Here is a 7,989-nt window from a genome sequence, read left to right as displayed (position 1 = left end):
TTATTTCATGTGAAGATGTGTATGTGTGTGTAAGAGCGAGAGGCGAGTGTGACGTAATCGATGCAAAGAGAGATGGAGATCGAGGTTTTACCGGTTGCTAGTGCAAGCAGGTGTTGCCAGTTGTACAATAAATCAATGTTTATGGAGTAATGTAGCGTTGCCGGTTTGAAAATTAAGTTATAGAACACACAGAGTCATCTATGAGTCACTATCTGAACTATCTATTGGTTGAAGAAGGACACTGTAAACACTAGACTCATAAGACTGCATCTGTCAAATGTCAATACATGCCAGCATGGCAGGTTCGGCGTTGCCTGTTGTACAATAAATCAATGTGTATGGAGTAATGTAGCGTTGCCGGTTTTGGAATTAATCGTGAACTACTCGACGAAAATTGGAAGCGCGAAAGTGATATATTTTATAATAATGAATCAGATTTAAGAAAAAAATATGACAACCTGCGATCCGTCATTGTATACGGGGTGTCTCAAAATACATCATTGAAAACAAACATGACGTCGAAGTGTACAGGGTGCGTCAAAATATACCATTTAAGAAAAAACATGTCGGTTCAACAGAAGTCCAGCATTCCAACATGCCAAAAGGGCACTACGTCTCGTATCTTTGTTAACCAAGTTAGCATCATCAGGAGAAAGAGGAGATTCAAAAGTGTCGAGAGGTTAAGCGTTGTGGACTCAACGTGAGGGCAATGGGAGAGCGAAGTATTCGACAATGACATTTCAAAATACGTTGTTTTGCATAGTTTCGAAGGAAAACGATGTTTCGTACGTCGTTGGTAAACAAACATTAGTAATAAAATGGCATTCAGAGAATACAGACGTAAAGTAGGGGAATTTGAGAGACGTGTCCAACAAATAAGTAAAGATATTCAATTATATGAGGAAAAGAAAATGGTTCTCAAGCAGTTGAATAATTTACACATTCAAGACAAAGTGTTCCAGCCTCAGAGTGTAGAATATGTCGTCAACGATGCTGAAAAACAAATTTTGTACTTCCGACTACAATAATTTCTGTTCAATATGTGAACGTACCGAATGTGGGACAAATTCCAAGAAAATATGCGATAAGGCTAGTGTAAATAATGGAAATAGATTCGTTCGACATCAGTCAATGAGGGTATTTGCGCAGGCGCAATTCCAAAGAATACACCATTCAAATGTGAATTGAAAAATATATTTCAAGATCTTCGTCATTAAAAAAAACTGTTAAATTTGTTCCAGAACACACAACGAGGCAAGAGGAAAAGAAGTCACAAATGTAATTTGACGTTTATAGAGATATCATAGAATCTACGATGTCAGTATATATTCTAATTAGACTTGTACAACAATTATGAATTTTAATAAAAAAATGAATATTTTGATTGAAACAGTAAATTTTTTGTTTTATTTCAAGTTGGTGAAAATATATAATATAGGTATGCAGCATTATCGCTATCACTTATCGATAAAGCCAGACACGTGGCTCAAAGTGACGAAACAAAGGCTCTTTGTTTGATTGCATAATATGTCATCACCTATTTTCCTATTCTTAGCCAAGGTGACATTGATCACTGTCAATGCCGAATCAGCACCCAGAGATATGCAGTTCTCAAAGCGACGGAACAAAGGCTCTTTGTTTGGTTTTGAAATATGTCATCACTTATTTTCCTATAAATACCTCCTGCGAGGCAAAATGATGAGTTAGTTGTATCAGTGATACTAGTGACAAGTGCAACGATTTTATCTGAAAGTAAGTGTTTTTCATGTTCACTTTATGAATTTTTATTGCAAGATTTTTTATACGGTTTTGACTTTTTCACAAAAGAATTTATTCAAATTTAATTTAATTCAAAGGTCGTGAGAGTTGTTGAATTATCATTAATTTTCCAAAATATACTTGAGTGTTTTTCTATACATAGTTTTTGAGGATTAACGTTTTTTTCAATTATTTTGTAATACAAAACGGTTCAGAGGTATTTACGTATTCCTCAAGCCAACCCTGGACTACCATTTTTATCCTACATACATCAGAAGACAAGAAATAACAATTACTGATATTTCTCAATCTTTAATAATGAATAAAAGATAAGAACCGGTAATTGCTGACATCCATTTTTCTCGAATACTATCTCTTACAGTAATTATTGTACCGCACAATTTGTTTTGATGTTAGATGGCAGCCTCAGAACCGGGAAACGTGATTATGAATTTTACTCGAAAATCATCCAAGCTGAATAAGAGTTTTTTTCGTATTTTATCTATTTGCCTTTGACAATGCCATATCTTGTCTATATACACATTTATAATATAGTAAACAGAAGCTCATTTTGTGAGCAGCTTTCTAGTTGAATAAAACGCATAGTGAGTTACGAATAACTTTCATTCATGTTGTCGTTTATTAAGAGAGTGTTCGTATAATTTGAAACATTGTTTTTTTATTTTTGATTTCTCGCAGGTGGATTTCCTGAAATTCAATTTCAGTCCTGGAGAGGAAACCAAATAACAAAATAGCAGATTCACCTGTAGAGACGCCGCAGAAGAAATTGACAGCCAACATCGTGAGAAGCATTTAGAAAATACGCTGTCGTGTTGTTTCATTTGAAATTGTACGAAATTAAGGTAAGTACTGTTTTTTTTCTCTGTTCAATATATGTATAGAGTTTGTGGTTGTATACTATATTTTTTGTTCGACTCAATTTTTTTTTCATTCATAGATATGATCCGCATAAAGAAGTGTTTTCAATATTTTTTATGTGTTTAGTACTTGCAGAATATGTGTTTTAAATTCGTTGTTTTGAATGACAGTTGATTTTTTCAATTATAACTGTAGCTCGCTCATTTTTCACAATCACTCCATGAAAGATATTACCCCCACTCTTGAATTTTATTTTTCTTTGGTGTATGTTTATATTGAAGATTGCATTTATTTCAGAACACTACATCAACGTGTGCAGTATAACTTCAGAGTCATCTCAACAACCACATCCAAAATCGTCTTAGCAACCTTTTCCACATCGAGTTTCAAATCACAGCAGCTTCCAGAACCATCTCAACAGTGTCCACAGAACGAAATTCAATTCTCTGCAGCTTACAAAACCGACTCATAAGACCTAAAATTTCATTTGTGAACAAAATATCGGTGAGTCATGTCAATAAATAGAATCCAAATGATTGATTTTCCAAAAACTAAGTCGGTAATTGATAATCACCTTTTAGTTATTAGAGATAATTATTCAGAGTATATTGCCAAACAAGCTATACAATTTATTAATAAACATATAAGGAAATGCATTTTAGCTATGAAAAAAATTAAATTTTCGGTTGGGGAAAAAAAGAAAATAATTACAAAAATTGGGGAATTGAAACGCTTCAAAGTGATTGTCAAAATGATGAATAATAAATATACAGGCTCGGGTTTGAAGCGACGGAGCTCCAGGGTAAAGTGGCAAACTGTTAACAATGTTTTCAATCGTAGAGTAACAACGGGGGTAATCATCAATTTAACTCATAAAGATCCTAAAAAGTTTCTAGACGATGCCATTCCATTATTCAAACGTGAGATTTCCAAAATTTTGAAACAAATGTCATGCCTCAAAGTTAATTTTACTTTATCAGGGGATTTTATTAAAAAATCAAATGATGGGGAAATTGTTGATCGTAAATATTTCAGTACGCCAAATAAAGTTATCGATTCAGGTACGGACTTGACTGCTTGGTACAATGAAAACGCTGTGGATATTATATTGAATAAATTAGGCGAATTTGAAGAACAATTGTCGGGGTGGGCTTTGAGTAAAATTATTTTGTTGGAAATAGCAATTAATAAATATGTCATTGGTAACGGTTCTTCTTTCATTCCATTGCCACAAGAAATCGCAAGGAAGAAGGCATGCATTAATGTACAAAACAATGACGAAATGTGCTTCTTCTGGATTATTATTAGCGCCTTGTATCCTGTAGCAAAAAAACTAATAGAGTGTCAAAATATCCACACTATTCTTCAGTTTTGAATACTACAGGGCTGAATACTCCAATGGATTTACATCAAATCTCCAAATTTGAAAAACTTAATAATATTTCTGTAAACGTTTACTCTTTGGAATTGAATCAAGCAAAGGAAAAATCATTTTTTGTAGTAGTACCTGCCAGACTCACGACAACAAAACGAGACAGACATGTTAATTTGTTATTAATTCAAGACAAATATTTTCCAAAATTGAACGATTATGAGGCTCCACCCATTAATGACGATGACGAGACTGAAATTAAATTCCATTATTGTTGGATCAAAGACATGTCTCGATTATTAAGTAACCAATTGAACAAAAAGAAAGACAAAAAATTCTTTTGTGATAGATGCCTAAATTATTTTTCAAGTCAGCAAAAATTAAATGATCATACTATTTTGTGCGAAAAAGTGAATGATTATAAAATTTCCTTTCCTACATACGATTATGTAGAATTTCGAAATTATGTTTATAAACAAAAATGCCCGTTTATAATTTTTGCTGATTTCGAGTCACTGTTGGAAAAATGTAACGAAAGCATATCTAACAAAACTACAAAATACCAAAAACATATACCTTTCAGTGCAGGCTACTACTTCAAGTGTTCCTATGACGACAGTCTCTCTCATTTCAAAAGCTATCGAGGTGAAGACTGTATGAAATGGTTTGCCGATGAGTTGTCTGATATTGCAAAATTTGTTGAATCTAAAATTAAGAATATTGAGCCGATGACAGTGCCTTTAAATAATATCGGTGCTGCAACGACTTGTCATATTTGCGAAAAACCGTTCGCCCGCAAAGAGGTTATTGTGTACGATCACAATCATTATACGGGGGCGTTCCGCGGTTTTGCCCACCAAGCCCGCTGTAATGTCAACTTTCGAAAATTATTCGTGGTCGATATATTTTCTTATTGCTAACTTTTCATATTTTATTCCATGTAGTACCGCCGGGCATTTGTTAGGTGATTGTTTCGAGATAGTATGGATGATATTTCTGAATGAGTCGACTTTCTTAACCTTACATATCCTTCCAAAATATGACGACGTGACTCTCACTTTTCTTTCTTCGTGCCATCTCAAGCAATTTCTTTGTTCTCGAGTAATCTTCTCTAAAGTTTTTCTCTCTGTTTTGGTTAACTTCGGATTATTCAAAAATGTCTCACATTTTTGTCGGAGCATTACAAATTTGGAGACTGAAGAATTTTTGATATCCATTGGATTTCGCAAACATAATTTGCAAACAAAAGTTTCTTCGTATGATTTCTTAACATCACGTATATCTTGATCACATTTTTGATAAATCCATCTTTCACATTGATCGCATTTGACCCAATCTGTCTTCTCATTAATGATACCATGTCCGCAATAAGCACATTGTGGCAATTCATTGTCATCTTCTGGAAAAATAATACTGTCGCTAATAGTTGAAAAGTAATTCCTTTTTAAAAACATTCCTTCGAAATGTGTTCCTGCATTTTTTTTCGGTTTTCGTTGCCAACGTTCTTCACAATATTTTTCGTCTGTGTTGTCACCTTTCGTCAGACGAGACTTCCCAATCCCTAAATTACATTCTATATTCATAGATAATACATCTTCTCTCAATTTTCTTACAAAATGAGAACATTTTAAATTTTTCTCTCCCTTCAATTTAATGTTCTTTAGTTGTCTAAAATAGTTTTCCACAACGGAATTGCTGAGTGAATATTTTTCTTCAAGCATTAAGGCACTCCATATTGGACACAAAGATAAATACTTGTGTAACATGAGTTGAAAAAATGTCTCATTATAATACACGTTCTCAGTGTCACCTTCATTTTCCAACTCGATATTTTTTATTAGCATTACAAATCTTTGATAATAAGGGGAGGATTTCAGAAGTCCTTTCGATTTTGGATAAATAGAATCAGATTCTAATTTTTCCCCACTTTCCTCATTAAACGAATACGTTTCGCAGTTTATTGAGGATGGGACACTGACCAAATATTCGGCAGTTTTTGTTCTCATTCAGACATATTTGGATTTTAACAAAATGTACACATTCTCTACAAATCTGTCAAAATATTTCAAATCGTTGATCAATATAGCAGATGCTATTAAATCTTAAAAAAATCCTTTTTGGTGATCATTTTTTGCCTCAATATCAACATCTTTGGAAACCATCTTCATGTAATGAGCACAGCATAAGTGAACTCTTATTGGTTTTGATGCTGGATCATTTCCCTCGTTTATTCTGTAACAAGTTTGAAGATACTCCAGAAATGAAGCTTTGCATATTGCATGCAACTTTGCAAAGGAAAAATCTGATACAACACCAGAAAATGTTGGCCAAATGTTACTACATTCACAGAAGTATCTGAAGTCATGAAGTAACTTGAAAATTGTATTTGAGTCATGTACAGATGATATCATAGAGAAAATGGGATATATTCTTTCAGGTTTCTTGAGTAATATAACCGCCGTATAAAAGATAATTCTTTTTGTTTGAGTCATTGGACTTCTCACGACTCCACCGGTAGCATCAAAATATATCAAGGGTAATTGATCATCTGATTTCTGAGATTTCAAAACCTCTAGTTGCTCTTCGCTATATAGTTTGACATTGAATGGAACACAAACTTCTTTGATGAATTCAGGATGATCTTTCTGCATGAAAATTATGTCCAACAAATCATCATTGCTCCTGTCAAAGTGAGCTAAGGCTTCCGATTTAATTTTTCTCACAACGGTATCAGATTTAATGTGTTGTAAATTTTTTCCCATAGAAAGTATTTTTTGATTGGCGGTCAGTAACATTTGTTTTTTGTAATTTGATGGCATTTCTTTGAACAATTTTTTCTTTACCATTAATCTTTCCAGGCCTGTCACGTTACCAGTTAAAAAATTGGTATGATTATAATTTAAAGAAGAACTGTAAACATTCACGTGTCTATCGAGAATAGTGATTTTGAATTTTTTGCATTTATATGAATTGTGTTTGCATACCCCAAATATATTGATCGATTTATTTTTCTTGTTATATTTTACGAATTTGAAAATTATCAAGCAAACGTTATTGACATATTTCCTAATTCTATTGCGAATGTAATAGGGATAATACTTTTTGCTTAGTTTGCCATTTGTAAATATCAACTTCCATATATGTCTCTCAATAGTAAACGACCCTTCTAAAATAACGCATTCCTTGAATGTGATATATTTATTTGTTTTTTTTGTCTCTCTACTGATATTTCTGGAATCAATTGGTAAAATATTATCGTCAGAAGATGGACTCGACAAATTATACAATTCCTTTGGAATGTCAAAGTCCTCTGGGGTGATTTGACACTTTCCGTTTTGAAGTGTTGAGGCAATATTACTTTCATTTTCTGTCAAAGCACAATTGTTTACCGAAGGGTTTACTACATTGAGAGATTCTTTTTGCGAATCATAAGCACTTTCTATATTCGACGGTAAGGCAAAATTCAAATTTTCAGTATTATTAGCGTCGAATTCTGTGACATCTGCGATTTCAGCATATCGTCTGTTGGAAGATGGGATATCCTTATTCGATATCAACGGGGTCGATTCGTAGAAACATTGCTTTGATGATAATTTTTCAAAATAACTTCTGGATCCGTTTTCATTTTCAATCACACTACTATTATTTGTATCTTTACTATAAATACGAATTGATGCATCTTTGCTACTATAAGCGTCGCTATATATTGTATGACGATTATTTACAACATTCAAGGGCATAATTTCCTGTAATGACAATCCGGAATTATTCGATTCATTCAAATCTTCGGCATTCGTGACACTGGATTCAACATGGATTTTTGTGTTATATACAAGTGTTATATACTCTTTTTCTATTTTTGATGGAGTTTTTCAAGCAAAGATCTGCACAAATTTTTTCATAGAGAGAATTTTTATTCCTCCAATTTTTGCAAATTTTCTTTTTATCGAATCCTTTCTTCAATAAAGATAATTCCAACT

The 7,989-nt window shown here is 33.1% G+C and overlaps 1 protein-coding gene and 1 long non-coding RNA gene across 5 annotated transcripts in view; one reads left to right on the top strand and one right to left on the bottom strand.

Moving 5' to 3' along the window:
* LOC111508414 (uncharacterized) overlaps nucleotides 1-7,989 on the bottom strand; it is a 546,485-nt gene that overhangs the window by 438,766 nt on the left and 99,730 nt on the right. The gene's annotated exons all lie outside the window — the stretch shown is intronic.
* Nucleotides 1,875-4,777, top strand: LOC141484115 (uncharacterized). Its single transcript, XR_012466481.1, has 4 exons — nucleotides 1,875-2,363; nucleotides 2,458-2,621; nucleotides 2,935-3,196; nucleotides 3,228-4,777. It is a non-coding gene; the product is annotated as an uncharacterized lncRNA (long non-coding RNA).

This window comes from Leptinotarsa decemlineata, unplaced genomic scaffold (assembly GCF_025532065.1).
Source record: "Leptinotarsa decemlineata unplaced genomic scaffold, Ldec_3_MD MMD2_tig00004433_RagTag_RagTag, whole genome shotgun sequence".
NCBI lineage: Eukaryota > Metazoa > Arthropoda > Insecta > Coleoptera > Chrysomelidae > Leptinotarsa > Leptinotarsa decemlineata.
The sequence above is the reverse complement of the archived record's forward strand: the minus strand, read 5'-3'. Positions and strand labels throughout refer to the sequence as shown.